The sequence below is a fragment of the Podarcis filfolensis genome (assembly GCF_964270895.1).
Source record: "Podarcis filfolensis genome assembly, chromosome: 10".
NCBI classification, from domain to species: Eukaryota; Metazoa; Chordata; class Lepidosauria; order Squamata; family Lacertidae; genus Podarcis; species Podarcis filfolensis.
Genome location: NC_139612.1, coordinates 27,425,233 through 27,441,664, shown reverse-complemented (window position 1 = coordinate 27,441,664; position 16,432 = coordinate 27,425,233). Strand labels below are relative to the sequence as shown.

The following is a 16,432-nucleotide window of genomic DNA, read 5'->3' as shown; positions in this document are numbered from 1 at the left end:
TGCCACTGTTGCTAATTAAGTGCGCAACAGTATTTTAGACAATGTAGAATTTATAGGTCCCCTATCATAATGGCTGACAGTTTAATCCAAAATGGGTAGGGTGAGGGAAGAGGAGGAAATGAGCAAATCCAGGTGCTAATTGCAGGAAACAGTTGCAGTAATGGGGCAAGTCTCAACTCTCCTTCGAATGCAATCAAGTGCAGTGGAATGGTAGAACCCTAAAATATGCATGCTTCAATATTATGCAGCCTTTGAAGAGCAGTTTCCCTGTTACAGTTAATCAGTGAATCTGAATCTCTCTTTGCTTATTTTGGAATCCAGTGGAAGTGAGTACTGAGTACTAGAACAAGCAGAGAAGCAGGATCTCTGAGGTACTGGTTAATTTAGCTATCTTATCCTATGATGAAATGGAGAAAATGCTATCGTGCGCACTGCTCCATCCTTTATCGATTCCAACAGTACAACACCTCATTTCTTGGTGAAAAGCACTGGTTGGCTTACACTGGAAACGGCAGCAGCTCCTCCAAAATTAGCAAAGAACATATGCTGTTTTCTGCTTCAGGCTTCTGAATTGCAGTAACAATGGGAGGGATCTGCTTTACAGCGACAAGCAACAATCAACATTCACAGCTTGTTTATGAAAGTATGAGGAGGTTGGTTTTTTAAAAAAATGTTCCTTGGATGCATGTAATGGATTCTCCCAGCAGTGAGGAAATCATCCAAGGGACGTCCCAGCGGTGGTTTGACTACATTTGTATCATATAATGGATCCTGCTAGATTTCTTTTTGGAATTGTCAGCTCCAGTTATCCAGACCCTGAAGTGGTTTGCAGTGACAGTAGAGACGTCAGCCATGTCCATAATCTTGTTCTGAGCTTTTGATCCCTTTTGTGGCCTACTTCACCCTCTGAACCATTCTCTACTGCCCTTTGGGATGGGTTGCAATGTGTATCTAATCAACACATCCACTGTACTTGGAGCAAGAGGAGAATTCTCTAACCATCAGGGTTAGCCCGACTCCACCTTTGCACACAGACAAAGAAACCTTGCTGTCTCCAACACTCTGTTCCTTACACTTGTGAGGTTGCTTATTGGATTAAACTGGGGTGGAGAATAATCATCCCACTCATGCACACCCACTTGCCTTTACTTTTATAATAACTTGACTCATCCTTCCCCCAACTTTGTGCCCTCCAGACACTTAATCCATGCTGCCTGGGAGCAAAATATCTGAAGGCCACCAGGCTGAGAATAGTTGCTCTGAGGTTCTAGCAGAGGGCCAGAAGCTTACAGAAACAGCTAGCTAACACAGATGCCAAAACTACCATAAAGGAGCCATGAGGCTGAAGGAAGGATGCGGAAGCCTCTGTCTCCCCCCAATGCTGAACTTGGTTGGCCATGCTAAAGGGAAGTGTGCAGGTTCTTCATCCTTGTGTTCAAGCACTAGCCATTAGAACAAATTGCTGGCAATATTAAGTTAAAATGCATAGTACTCACATCTCCGTAGGCTTTGCAGGTGACTTCAAACCAAGGTTTCATTTTAACTCGCCGCTGTAGAGAGTCTTATCACCCCACAAGGAATTATGTTGCTACTGTCCAAACAGTTGGGGGAGGATGGCTTGCCTTTCCTTCTAACAGTTTGTCCCAACTGCCATGGAACAATTTAAGTCCAAAATTCCATTCTCCTTTCCCCCTCCCTTAAAAGGCTGTTTGCTATTATGGAAGTAGTCGAGCTTAATTCCTTTATGTACGGTATTTCATGCAAATTCGTCATGAACTACAAAATGCTGACTTTGACCACTGAAAGGAGGGTAAAGATGGTTGGTTTATCTACCGTCGCTACGAGGAATGAAGTTAGCCTCCCCAGAGCCAAACAGTACTTCAGAAAAGGCACACCGGGCAACCTGTCTAGATCTCTTATCGTAGAGGAAGACCTAAAATAGTTAGTATGGGGCATGAGTTGTCTGAAGGAATATGGTTAGCAGATTAATCTCTTCATGCAAAAGGAATTAAAGTGTACCTTGTCCTTTTGGGACAGAATAGTTGGCTGAAAGTCTCTTTGGAAATAAGCTGCTTTTGAACTAATGACATTTCAAGGAAGTTGTGGGTTTTTTTTATATGCCCCTTTTTATGTAACATGTTTCATTAATCCTGTGATCCTGGAAGAGGTGAAGATGAGAAATGCTTGCTTTACTTGCCAGTACTTTCGTACTTGCCACCTGTGTATTGGGGAAACTTGTCTTCATCCTTTTTAAAAATTTCATTTACAAGTAGATTTAAGTCTTTGTAAGGGTTTTGAGTCTTTGAATCTAAGGGCAGTTTATTCAGGATTCAAAGGCAGTTCTTGTAACAAAGTTCCATTTAATTTCATGGGATAATATGTTTAGAGTTGGTTTTTCAGTTTGTGACCTTAAGATATGCACATCTTGTACAAGTCTTCAGAATAAAATTCTATTTTATTATTGGATCTTGCTCCTAAAAGAAATCTCAAACGACAGTACAGTGGTACCTCGGTTTAAGAAGAGTCCTGTTTATGAACGATTCAGTTTATGAACTCCGCAAAACCGGAAGTAGTGTACCGGTTTGCGAAAGCACGCCTCGGTTTAAGGTTTCAGTTTAATAACAGACTTCCAGGACGGATTAAGTTCATAAACCGAGGTACCACTGTACCTTAAAACTGTTGTTGTTGTTTACTGTATTTATAGTCCACTCTTCATCAATTTTTTTCAATTCCAGAATGGGGAACAAAGTAATAAAAATAAAAAGAGAAAAACTATACGAAAAACTACAAAATCATATAAACAGGACCAACAAACAGCTAAACAATTATAACAAACAAGCAAAACTACAGCAATCTAAATTAATATTTCCAGTTTAATGAAATACGGACCTCAAGAGTCAGCAAAGCTGCAGGTAGGGATGTTCAGATGGATTTGTTGGCCTCTGCCATCTTTCTTTTCCTTACCAGTCAGCAGTCCTCTAGTTGATCATGTTGTAATCATTTAGAGATGAGGGAACCCTGGACTTAATGTTAAGTGGTACCCAGGACCTGGTGTGAGATGAAGAGTTATTAAATTCAACATAATTGTAAGTGAACATTTGACAAGGAAGTCTAACACAGTTGTACTGTATTTAACTTTAAGGTGGTAACTTTTTAAAAAAGGGGAAATGGTGAAAAGAAAAGAAGCAACCAGATCTCTCAAGAATCCTTGGAGGTTTCTCAGATACAGCAATAGAAGCTTAGCTTAGCTAGAATATATTTTGCAAATTGGGAAAAGTACTGCTAAGGCCACGAGGATGCAAAAAAGAGAGACTAATATCACAGAGAACATTAAGACCAACAACAAATTCTTTACAAAGGAGTCAATGGTATGCTAAATGAGATTGCGACAAGCTCAGTTCTTTTCATCTTTTGATGAAGGCGCAGCGAGATCCATTTTTTAGAACTTTATTTCTCAGGCAGGCAGGGCATTACAAATGGAAGCAAGTTGTGTTGGCAAGCGAGAAAGTTCTATGCCTTGCTGACAAGTTTAAAACTCACAAATCACGGGGTTGGGGCGGTATCCACCTGAGAGTTCTTGAAAAACTCCAATGTGACTGCAGATTTTCTGACAAATCTGCAAGTTGTCTCCATAGCTGAGAACTGGAAAGTGGCCAATGTAGCACACTAGGAGGGTTCTACTTCTGTTCTATAGCAGGGGTGGGATACCTGTGGCCCTCCAGATGTTGATGAAGAACAGGTTCCTGCCTGGGCCATTCTGGCTAGGATTGATGGGAGTTGGGAATCCCCAAAACACCCAGAGGTCTACAAGTTTTAGTTGAAACCTCTGTATCCTTAAATGCTAGGGAGTGACAACAAAAGGACAGAAATCTGTCTCAAGGCATACCTGACTAGCTGGTTACTTTAAAAGGAACTAAAGCATGCTAAACAATAAGATAGTATTTTTAGTGTCATCTCAAGGAACTGAGCTGCAGCTTGTGCAGCAGTTCACAACACCATATTTCAAGTCGGATCAAAGGCAGTTTTTAATAATTGGACGTCAGCTGACAGAAGAATGTAGGTTCTTTGTCAACTGTCAGGATTGCCTCAAGTTACGTGGCTGGTTGTATACTTAATCTACAGAAAATCCAGGGGCTCATCTTCCTATCCCCTAATTAGCATTAATAATTTGGTCTGCAGTTTATTAATATACAGCAGATTACGTATCCTCATGATATATTTTCCTCCCTTTCAATACCGTTAAGCAGATTTATGTGAGGTTAGTGCAAAGTGGCGTAGAAGAGCATTTCTGTTTGAAGTAACTTAATTATTTAAAGGTTATGTGAGAATTGAAGTCACATCCTTGAAGTACAGAACATGCACTGCATTTATCGTCTAAAATAATATTGGTTTGGTATTCTAAAAGTTTGTGCTTTTGTCATCACTGGCATGAGCAATAGGTGGGTTCGGATGTGTCTCACTCAAGTGGTCTCTCTTACGTTTGGATGATAGGACATTTTGACCTGCCTCTGATGAGAAAGTGGGAGAGGAGGTTTGAAGAACTAGCTCTTAATCTAGAGTTAACTGTAGCCTGAATAACTTAGCTGATTTTCAGCAAACAGATTCCACTGGTTTGTGACAAGGAAACATTTCCCAATGAGGCAGTGTGGTGTAGTGGTTAGAGTGTTGGGGTTCAAATAATTAACTGTTGTAGCTTGTCTTCACTTACCCTATCCCACTGCCCTGCTCACAGTTGTGAAGGATATGAATGGGCCATGTTACCTTTAAGAAAAAGGGGTAAAGGGGTAGGATCGGCCAATATATATGTGGACTGTCCCTGGATTAAGTGACATTTCTTCCTTAAGTTCTCAAACCTAGCTCAAGGTAGTCATCTAAGCTAGCCAGATGTTGAACTGATAATCAATCACAGTCGGTCCATCATTAGAAAAACAAGACTGTAGAGCTGTCTTACCCCAAAATGGCAACTAGACATTCCATTTTGGAGACTGTAATCTTCATTTAAGGGACACAGGTGGCACTGTGGGTTAAACCACAGAGCCTAGGACTTGCTGATCAGAAGGTCGGCGGTTCGAATCCCCGCGACGGGGTGAGCTCCCGTTGCTCGGTCCCTGCTCCTGCCAACCTAGCAGTTCAAAAGCACGCCAGTGCAAGTAGATAAATAGGTACCACTCCGGCGGGAAGGTAAACAGTGTTTCCGTGCGCTGCTCTGGTTCGCCAGAAGCGGCTTAGTCATGCTGGTCATATGACTCGGAAGCTGTATGCCGGCTCCCTCGGCCAATAAAGCGAGATGAGCGCCGCAACCCCAGAGTCGGCCACAACTGGACTTAATGGTCAGGAGTCCCTTTACCTTTAACCTTCATTTAAGAAGCCGTTTAGCACCTAGCTTGTACATCTTGAGTTTCTAACACTGCCTACCTCACAAGGTTGTTGTAAGAAGAAAAGAGGGAGATGGATGTAAGCCACCTTGGGCTCCTTGGATGAAAGGTGGAATTAGAAATGTAATATAAGCATGCAGTCCTACATATGCTTACTCAGAAATAAGCCCCATAAACTTCAGCAGGACTAACTCCCAGGTAAATGTGTGTGTAGAACTGCAGCATCAATGAATTTGCGGAATAAGAATAGCCTAGTGGATATTAGGTGTGATCTGTCCACCTTGGTCTCATTCAGGCCTCTCTGAGTTTCACAGCAGTGCTGTTTATGGGCACCTATCAGCCTTGGTCCCAAATGTCATACATCGTGCTTTAAAACATCGTGTCAAGTTTTTCTAATATCGCTTGCAACAAATCAGAATATTCATGTCCAAGACAGCTATGACCCCCTCTTTGTATCTCCAGGAAAAAGTATTTCAGGCAGACATGGTAGAGTGATGCTAAATCAGATGATGTCTGGCCAGAGCAGAGAGAACTGCTTGTGGTCAGAGGATTCCATCTAGTAAGCAACTCTGATTTATACTGACTCTAGCTCTCTAAAGAGAGGTGAGGGGACTGCAGTGGACAAGGTTAGTCTGTGGGAGGAAATGGGCTAGTCCTCATACTTGGAAGTGCTGAATTAATGATGAAATGGGGGGGGGGACTTTCTTCACTTTGCAGTATTTGGTGATAAAAATGTTTTAAGTAGATGTAAATGCTTATTTATTTATGACAGGCTATGAGGTTTGTTAAACATGGTAAAGTTAAGTTGGATCTGTAAAGCCCATGTAGAAACACCATGACGGGGTGAGCTCCTGTTGCTCGGTCCCTGATCCTGCCCACCTAGCAGTTAGAAAGCACATCAAAGTGGAAGTAGATAAATAGGTACTGCTCCGGTGGGAAGGTAAACCGCATTTCCGTGCACTGCTTAGGTTTCCAGAAGCGGCTTAGTCATGCTAGCCACATGACCCGGAAGCGGTCTGCGGACAAACGCTGGCTCCCTCGGCCTATAGAGTGAGATGAGTCGTCCGCGACTGGACCTAACGGTCAGGGTACCTTTACCTTTAGAAACAAATGCAGTGGTCTCTTGCATACGAAGGTTCATGCCACAATAACTAGCCAACCATTGGCACAACACTTTTGATTTGGTGAACATTTTGTCACATTTAATATTGAAACATCCATAATTTATATTCAGGGCATATTCTGTAGAAAGGAGCCCCCCCCCTTAATTCAAGGGTTTAAAACAGAACTTTAATAACTACTACTACAGTCATACCTTGGGTTGCAGATGCTTCAGGTTGCGTTTTTTTGGGTTACGTACCGCCGAAACCCAGAAGTACCGGAACGGGTTACTTCTGGGTTTCGGCGGTCGCGCATGCATAGAAGCACTAAATCATGCTTTGCGCAGCGGCGCAGAAGTGCTGAATTGCAACCCGCACACCGCTGCGGGTTGCGAACGTGCATCCCGCACGGATCATGTTCACAACCTGAGTGTCCACTGTACCATTACTGCATTAGGAAGTGGATAATATTCTAGGATAATAACAACATGAACTTTAGGTATGTGCTATGATCTGTGCCACAAAGTCTCATTCAGGTATTTCCTAGAGTTTTATCAGATGATTCCAAGGAAGCTCATGTACAGATCTTGAGAGGTAGCTGCTGCTTTTTAATCCACCAGTGAAAATCTTTTGGGGAAAGTAAAAAAAAAGGCATTAATGGGATTGGCTTTTATGGAAAGGTTCTGAAGGGAGAAATCTTGGAATGAAAAACAGCCATTAAATAAGTGATCTTTTAAGTCAGGAATTCCCCTTGTTTGCAGGAGGAAGGACTGCATTGTGAAGTTGGCATTGCTGATCATTGTCAATGCAGGCCAGAGGTTCAAGCAATACAGTCATTGTGGTTTGAGAAATGGTACAATATCCTAAATCAGGCATAGGCAAACTCGGCCCTCCTAGCTAACAGGACCAGTGATCAGGGATGATGGGAATTGTAGTTCCAAAACAACTGGAGGGCCGAGTTTGCCTATGCCTCTCCTAAATAGTCAAGGTTTCACATTGGCTGAAATGCTGCAGCTGTGCAAATAAGGAAGGGGTTGCTATTTTAGGTTGAGCCTATATATGAACTCCCCCCCCCCCAAAAAAAAATACTTGGGGGCGAGCCACAAATATGAATTTACAACATATTATAAACCTATAATACTGTTTTTAAACCAACTAGCGTAGTTTTGTTAATGCAGTGAGCTAATTTAAATGTGTGACATCAGTGCATTCTTATAATAATATTGTCCTTACTTCAATCTTTCTTGGAAATTCCCCTTTTATATTCTCTGTCCAATGTTTCTAACCACATGAATAATTTTTGTAGAGCTTTATTATTTTTTACACAGTTAGAACTGCTGCTCTTGTTATTGAGGACAGATTGTTCTGTATTGCCTTTCATGTTTTGTGGAAGGTTTTTTAATGTTACTTTTAGATTTCTTCCATTATTTCTAATATGACATTATTAATGTGGAATAACCTGTTGGGGGTGAATATCGGAGCCTCCATTAGGTTAACACTGAACATTGTGTTTTAACTGTATTGTGTTTTAATTTGTTGGAAGCTGCCTAGAGTGGCTGGGGTAACCCAGTCAGATGGGCAGCATGTAAACAATAAAGTGTTGTTGTTATAAATACCTACAATTCTACGACTCTTCTGCAGTTTTCTTGTATTATGACAGAATAATTATTTCATTAATATTTTTTCCATTAAAATATAGAATTACGGAGCATTCCTCGAGGATAATATGGTGTACTGTAAAGATCCAATCGTCAATGAAATATAGAAACTCATGTGCTTTGGTTTGCATTTCAAGATATAGATGTATGTATAAGTTGGCTAATACTGTCTTTTAATGGTATATCTAGGCACATTCTGAATACAGTGGTACCTCGGTTTAAGAACAGTCCAGTGTAAGAACGATTTGGTTTACAAAATCCACAAAACCGGAAATAGTGTCCCGGTTTGTGAACTTTACCTCGGTCTAAGAATGGAAGCCAAACAGTGGAAGGGCACCGGCGGCAGGAGGCCTCATTAGGGAAAGCGCGCCTCGGTTTAAGAACTGTTTCAGTTTAAGAATGGACTTACGGAACGGATTAAGTTCGTAAACCGAGGTACCACTGTAGTATGGATAGGACGTATATTTCTTTGTAGTGATGGCTAAAATGACCAGGATGGTTGCAACAACAAATAAACTTTGACAGCCAGCTATATAGAATGACACATTTTCATTTTTCATAATTTGTGCTTGTTGAAGACCACTCTGTGAATTTTCTAGAGATACTGAAGTGGACAAATATGAAAAACAAGGGATCTTGTAATGTATTGGGATGTGTGCATAATACAACCCAGTTCCTTGTTTGTCATCTTTCAACAATAGCATCTAGTACACGAGGAAACAGCAGGTCCAGAAAGGAATGGCTAGCATTCAAAGAAAGCATCTTTTGTAAACAACCAAGTGTTGAATACCTGAAAAATACTGATCTCTAAGAGGCACAGCTGGCACAAAATCACAGCAACAAAATGTCTCATGATTGCCATGAGCCTAGTTAAGTATCGGTTTGCTTTTTTGCTGCTTTCATAATGTATTCACAAATTGGCTTTCCAGATGATATTTTGCAAACCAGTTCTATATACAGTTAGCAAACAGGTTTCATTTTTAATCTAGGCAGATCGATCTTAACTTTGCAGCAGAGCCAGTTATTTAAAACCACAATCTCTTTATATCCCTCTCAGCACTGAGGGTTCTTTGAATATTTAAATGCAGTGTACCCACCTGGCATAACGGTGCTATTTCAGAATGCTTGTTAACAGAATCTGAAAATCTGTTTAATATATGCAGGTACTGTTAACAAGCTCATTGTGTAATAGTCAGTAACATTTAGATCTAAATCTGTGGCCAGATTCAGACACCTACTGAGGTGGAGCAAATGTACCGTATTTTTCGCTCTATAGGATGCACCGGACCACAAGACGCACCTAGTTTTTAGAGGGGGAAATCAAGAAAAAAAATATTACGCAGCCTGTCCGCTTCTCCCAGAGCTTCTCGGGTCTGCGGGGGAAGCCCGGGTTTCCCCCCCCCCCAGCCCCAAAGAGCAAAGAAGCCAAGACAGTGAGCGGGATCCATCCTGCTGGCTGTCTTGGCTTCTGCCATAGCCGCGCAACCTCTCCAGCTGGGAGCTAAACCTCTCCAGCGTGGCTAAAGAAGCCAAGGCAGCGAGCGCGATCCATCCCGCTCGCTGCCTTGACTTCTTTAGCCTTGCGCAGCCTCCCCGGCTGGAGAGGCTGCGCGTGGCTATGGCAATTCCCCCACCTCTGGCAAAAGCCCATAGGAGCAGCGCACCCTTTAAGGAGTCTCTTTAAGGACTCTTAAGTCCTTTAAGGAGTCTCTTTAAGGACTCTTTAAGGACTGGCCGCGTCAGTCCCTTCTCCCTCCTGGGGAAAAGCCTGCAAGAGCCGCACAAACTTGTGTGCGGCTCTTGGGGGCTTTTCCTGCCTGTCTCCCCCCTGCATTCGCTCCATAGGATGCACAGACTTTCCCCCTTAGTTTTTAAGAGGGAAAAGGTGCGTCCTATGGAGCGAAAAATATGGTACGTCAGTTCCCTTCACCACATAGTCTGTATGGTCTAATTGACACACATCTTTATCCTTAAAAAAGAAAAAGTGAGATGATGACCCATACGGTGTGTTTGGGCCAATGTGCATGGAGTCTGCATCTAATACTACTTTGTGTTTGTTGGACTGCGCACTTTCATCACCACTGTGAGAGTTGCAGAAGCAGTTTGGTTAGTTTCTGAACCAGGCTATTGAATATCACTACCTGAAAAGACTGCACCTCTTTTTCTATTATAACCACCACAAAATCCCCTATCAATCAATGCTTGGGGTTATGGGTAGTTTTTATTTTTAAGCTTGTTATCTCAGGATTTTGTTTCTCTCCTCCATTCAGTAAATATTTCAGTTGCGTGACCTTTTTAGCATGGAGTATGATTTCTAAAGATTCCCCCCCCCCCCATTAAGGAAAGCTGGGGGCGAGGAGTATACCATTCAGTGCAGTCTGGTGAAATTATTTTTGAAATTCACAGTATGCAAATAATACACAAGTAGTCAAGGAGACTGCTTCTGTTTCCATAAATTCTTCAGCCTCATTGCATTTTTATGTATATCTAATGATCTTGGGCCACACATATTTGAAGTGTAATAGCTGTGTTGCACACAACTTAATTTTGACAGTGCTTAGTCCAATATCAGTTTGTCAGCAATGGTTAAAAGCAGGGCTTTTTTTCATCTGGAACTCAGTTCCAGTTCCTCTCAGGTGGACACCATTGCTATTATAAGAGAACAAGGGAGGTGTTCATTGTGAGTTCCAGCACTCTTTTTCTAGAAAAATTGCACTGGAATGGAAGAGTCTTATGGCTATTTAGAGCAAGAGTGGGGGCGGTGTTGGGTTGCAGCGGCTATCATCCCTGACCATTGGTCATGCTGGCTGAAGCTGATAGGAATTGGACTCTATCTTCATCTTGCAAGCCACATGTTTGTGCCTTAAAGACAATTTTATTTTGGCATTAAGCTTGCGTAGATGAGAGTTCATCAGATGATAGAATACCCCCCCTCAACTGCATACTTTTGATGAAGTGGTATATGCCATAATTATTTTTCTTAGTCTTTAAGGTGCTACAAGACTCTTCATTGTCTTTGTTGCAGCAGATTAGCATGGTTACCCCTTGGTGGGGTTGCCATATCTTGAGCAAAAAAGAGGACAATCCCGAAACCCAGACATTTCCTTTAAAGCGAAGCGTGAACCTCCCCCCCCCCCCAAAAAAAGAGGACATGTCCTGGATTTCCTGGATGTATGGCAACCCTACCCCTTTGGAAATGGTCACAATTGAAGCAGGCTACAATGGTTTCTTTCTTTTCAGATGTTTTATGTTGCCCAAAATTGCACCAATTGCTGCCCTTATTAAGGCCAAGCTTAAATTAGTGGTGACATTTAGCAACTCTCAAGTGGGGTTACTTTTTTTGTTTTCCCCTGCAAAAATGGAGTCCCTGAAGCTGCTATTACCATTTAAAGGCAAGCTGATATTGGTACTAATATTAACTTACGATGGGAGTGCATGTTGGGAGTATAGTGCAAAGCCCCAACACTGGTTAATACTCTGGTCCTGATTCTATTAGACTCATCAGTCACAGCTGTTGTAAAAGTATGTGAAAGATTGAGATTTAAAATGCATGATTGCCCTGAGCATTGCTGTGGTGCATGTAGGGTAGAATCCTTGTGAAACAGCAAAATCAAAGCCAACATAATTTAGGATTTGTTGACTGAATTTAATAAAATGGATCCAGTAATTACATAATTTTAATAATGCTTGTTTTTAAAAATTTTGTTTAGACTCCCGCAGAGTTAAAAATATGAACATCTCAAGGGGGAGGAGGGAGTTAAATACCGGTAATGGTACGTTAGACCTTATTCTGCCAGCAAGCAAAAGGCTCTTGTTCTGTCCCTTGCAACTGCCAAATGATGAATTTGAACAGAGCTTCTAAGGAATTAAAAAATCCTGCATGATTTCTCCACTCCCCTTCCTGCAAGTACTCACTGGAAACAGGAACAACAAAAGTCTAAACCAGAAAAACCAGCACCAAAATTAGGGCAGAATCCAAAAGGTGAATGGGCTTCTGTATACACCATTGCTTTTTAGGAAAACCACATAGGAGCATGGTGAAGCACAAGGCAAAGGAGTCTGGAAAGTTCTTTCAATGGGAAATGCTACCAGGTTAACCCTTGGCTAAAAGCTTTAAGGACGGGATAAGGCAGAAGTCAAATAAGTATTCTTACGTGATCAACTAACTAAAAATGCTTAACTTTTGTGGGTGATGACACAGAAAATGGTCCAAGGTCTCATGAGACAGTTCTTGCTGAAGCTAATCCATTCTTTGGACCCCTCACTAATTCAGAACTGGAAAGCCTGGTGGAGGTGTGCTCATCTGGCGATTGCTTTTGCACACTCGGACATTATAAGTGCTTTGTTCGTACAGTGACTAAGCAACTCTCAGCCAGTGCTGTCTGGTGCCCACTGAGACCGCTACGATGGAAGATGGGAAGACCAACAGTAGATGGAACCTGAGCCAATGATGGGCAGAGTCAACAATTGTAGTTTGGGCCTCATCAACACTAAGCTTGGGACAACAAAATCCAGTCCAAAACCAGCTTATATTCTGGGTTGTAAGTGATGTTGCAATGTTTTTTAAAATTATTATTACCACCAGGGCTTTTTTTGAGCTGGAACTCAGTTCGTGCAACTTTCACACATGTGCAAGTGACTAGAAATACCCTAAAAAGCAAGCGGAGAAAACCAAACCCAAATCAGACCTAGGAAGGTTTTAATGCTCATTAGCAACAGAATGTTGTCTTGGGACAGGGAAATGGGGGGGAGGGATGATATGGCCACTTGAAGGTGAACATTGCTAGAAGTTGGCAGGAACTCTGTGCGGTGTGTTGCTGTCAAGAGGTGTGAATACGTTCTAGCATTTTTTTGGTGTGTCTCGGTGACGTGTAATGCATAACATTTGCAGTAGAATTAACATCTGCTACGTTCTGTTCCTTTTGAGTTCTACATGTAGCCGGTTCTTAGCTATGTTAAAAACTCTGGTTTTATTTTTTGTTGTTTTAAACCAGCAGGGTATGGAAGAAAAACACTTGTCTCTCATTACTCCTGCAATAATAGAAGTAGAGGGTGTATGTATTTGTGCAATCATGCCCAATCAAAGGGACATTATCAGAATGGTGTTTTAATTATCCAGATGAAAAAAATGCTGTTATCTCTTGTGCACCAAACAGTTTAATAAAGTTCCAGAGAAGTATTGCGTAACTATGTTGCATTGACATCCTATAATTAAGGGGCAGATGGAAAGCAGTAAGACTGAAGGGTGAGATGCTGCTTCAATCAGAATGTGTGGAGTGAATCTGCTGAAATAGGCTAGTGGGCAGGGAGGATTAGCTGCTGTGCTCCCTGCTCCTATAATTTGGAGCTGGTGTTTTTCTAAAGTGGAATGAGTTCCACTAGCCTAGAAAAGTCACAGGAAAACAAGTACCTAGCAATGTTGTAATTGTAGCAAATAGAGTACTACATATGGTTGCATCAGAGGTCAGGTTTAGCATTTGTTCCACATAGATTTGGTACCAGCTAGATACCTTATATGGATAATACATTCAACTGGCAACCATCCCAAAAGTGCAGGTGCTTTTCTCTCACATCAAATTTAGTCCTTGAGCTGCAGCCTGCCTCATGCAGCTGCCTCTTCCTTCTTCCTTCTAGCTGGAAGTTCCCTTGTTCTAACAGTGTGGTTTAATTGGTTTATACCATGACATAAAGCTGCACAGACCAGAATGTACATGTTTTGTTTTCTTACATTTGTCCATCATGGAATTCAAGGTGGTACACATGTGGCTATCCAGATGTTGACTAGACCCAGACTTGCTTAGCTTCAGCAAAGCAGTGGCCTCTTGTGCCTTCAAACCGCACCCAGTTGGTTCCTATTTACAGTGGTGCCTCGAGTTACATACACTTCAGGTTACAGACTCCGCTATCCCAGAAATATTACCTCGGGTTAAGAACTTTGATTCAGGAAGAGAACAGAAATTGTGCTCCAGCGGCGCGGCAGCAGCAGGAGGCCCCGTTAGCTAAAGTGCTTCAGGTTAAGAACAGGTTTAGGTTCAGAACGGACCTCCGGAACGAATTAAGTACTTAATCCGAGGTACCACTGTATATTCTTTCCTGCATTAAGAACATTTGCAAGTGGTACAAAGGGTATAAGCAGTTGTTTTTTTAATATTGTGTTTGAAAATCTCCATTGTTAGAATAGCTTATAGGGTTAAGAGTGCTACAAAGCTGTCATAAATGTAAAAACATCAGCTTAAAGATACTCTGAAGCTTCCACTCACTTAACAGTTTTGCCCTGTGCAATCTTGCCCTTTCGTTCCATCGCTAGACAAGGTTGATAAAGGTTACCTTGAAAATAAAAAGGAAGCCTGCTGGTGCTCTTCAGATGTGAAGAGGGAGGAGCAACATTCTACCTGAGAAGCAGCGCTTGAAAAATTCGTATGTGAAAAGGTAGAGAAGGCTATGAACTAAAGTCATCAGCGAGGGTTTTGCCAGCAAGAGCTAAGAATATGCTATTCCTTTTTAACAGTAAATGTAGAATCCAGAGAACAATGTTAGAATCCACATGTTTTACCTTCGTTATGGACCTAGATTATTTTCACTGATCATGTTAGTTAATAAAGACATAATCGCTCAAAGTTAATTCTAACTAACAGCTTGCAAACGAACCTGAAATGGGCAAGAGATCTATAATAACCATATATGATCATGACTACGCATCCTTGAGGGAACAATGCTCCGCATTTTTGGTGGGGGAGGACATTTTCTTTTACAATAGAGCTTCACTTTCTTCTAAGCTAGTATTACTTCTGACTTTTTTATTGGAAGAATTAGACATGTATTTGGCAGCTCCTCAGGGCAGGTGTCATCTTTCACAGTACAGCACTCCACAAAGAACAACTGTAATGCAAATCACTGTGGTAAAAGTGTGCCTGAATGGAATCTAAAATAATGTGGGGAGCAGTTTGAAAGTTGATGACGAAGTGGGCCCTGGTAGCAGGTTCACTCTCCAGTACGATTTGTAGCAGAAGTAGAGGACACTGGGGCCATTCATATTTTTATCCTATACCAGGAATCTCTGAAAAGACTGCTCAAATTTTACTTGAACAACAGAGAAATGGCCAAATGTATTGGGTTCTAACCAATTTGCCAAGGTAGAAGCTTCACAGAACTCAGTAGAAGTTGCGTCTTCTGAGAAGACCTATGTGGTATTGTACATGCAGAACGTGGTTGTGGTTTTTGGGCTTTTCTTAGCATCAGAACTTCTCTCTGATGAGAACTTCAAACCCGGGAGAGTTAGGAGGCACTTCTGCAGCTAAGAAGCACTTCCACCTTTGTTTTTATTTCTTAAACCCAGCCTCCAGATGGGTAACTTCAAACCAGCCTCCATACAGTCCAGTTTTTCATTTAATTCTTTGGCAATTCTCTCATGAACTTGAGGCCTTGTAATGGTGACGGCTTAGGCTGATGGCCAAGGAAATGGTGTGCTTTGACAAACAGCAGAGAGTTTATCCTTTTCGGAAGGAGCATGTGTTGTTTAATGGAATGTGCCTCTTTCCAGAGGCTTTCCACTTTCCTCACTGTGTTGTGTCCCAAGAATATCACCACACTTTGTCAATACCACTGTTTATGACAGCAGTGACTTCCAACCATGCCACTCTGATAGATACAACAATCACACTTAGGGAACAGAAGTGAAGGTAGGACAGTCTTACCCCTGTGACACCTTGGCCCATAGCAGGTGACCTTATTCCTCCTCTAGGTGAATGATTGTGGTCCCTAAGTGACAAATACAGAAATGGGGGTCCATAGTTGCCTGGCACTTTTAGTTTTGCTGCTTTTGCAAGCTGGAATTCCCAAAATCTGCAACACGGTAAAGTTTAATTCCCTTCCCTGTTTGCTGAGGTCCTAAGCAGACCACCCTCTACCTGTTTTTTTTGTTGTTGTTTTTTTTTTTGAAGAAGAAGAAGACAGAAAGGAAAAATTCACATGTTGTTGTATGTAGTTGGGTCATCAGTGACCAACTGATGAATATGAATTGGTGAATATGATATCTTATAAGATGCTTAACTGTAAATAAATAAGTAAATTAAATTAACAAATATCTATCTGATCTGCGTTACTGTTCACTCCATCCACTTTCAAATTATTTCTGTTTAAAATTCTATAGCCGCCTGCTAATAACTTTACTGGCACCAATTTATGTAGGCAATATATGGTGACAAGATAATTGCTGGTGCCAAGCATCCTCTTCTGTCACCTCTGAGGGTCATTCCACCTATTACTCAGGTTTGCTCTAAAAAAAGAAGCTACCGGTACT

The 16,432-nt window shown here is 41.7% G+C and overlaps 1 protein-coding gene and 1 long non-coding RNA gene across 4 annotated transcripts in view; one reads left to right on the top strand and one right to left on the bottom strand.

Annotated features, from left to right (window-relative positions):
- Positions 1-2,529, bottom strand: part of ARID2 (AT-rich interaction domain 2) — a 103,400-nt gene extending 100,871 nt beyond the window's left edge. The window contains exon 1 of one of the 2 annotated variants that reach the window (XM_083574303.1): positions 1,497-2,529. The gene's annotated coding sequence lies outside the window, so the exon portion shown is untranslated. The remainder of the gene's footprint in view (positions 1-1,496) is intronic. The other variant, XM_083574301.1, reaches the window with a different exon arrangement.
- Positions 2,530-6,867: 4,338 nt separating this feature from the next.
- Positions 6,868-16,214, top strand: LOC310744011. 2 transcript variants are annotated; one of them, XR_014539338.1, is made up of 3 exons: positions 6,868-9,391; positions 10,054-15,317; positions 15,373-16,214. It is a non-coding gene; the product is annotated as an uncharacterized lncRNA (long non-coding RNA). The 2 variants fall into 2 exon arrangements; XR_014539339.1 differs by lacking the exon at positions 6,868-9,391 and having other exon boundaries at positions 10,051-15,317.
- Positions 16,215-16,432: the final 218 nt, after the last annotated feature.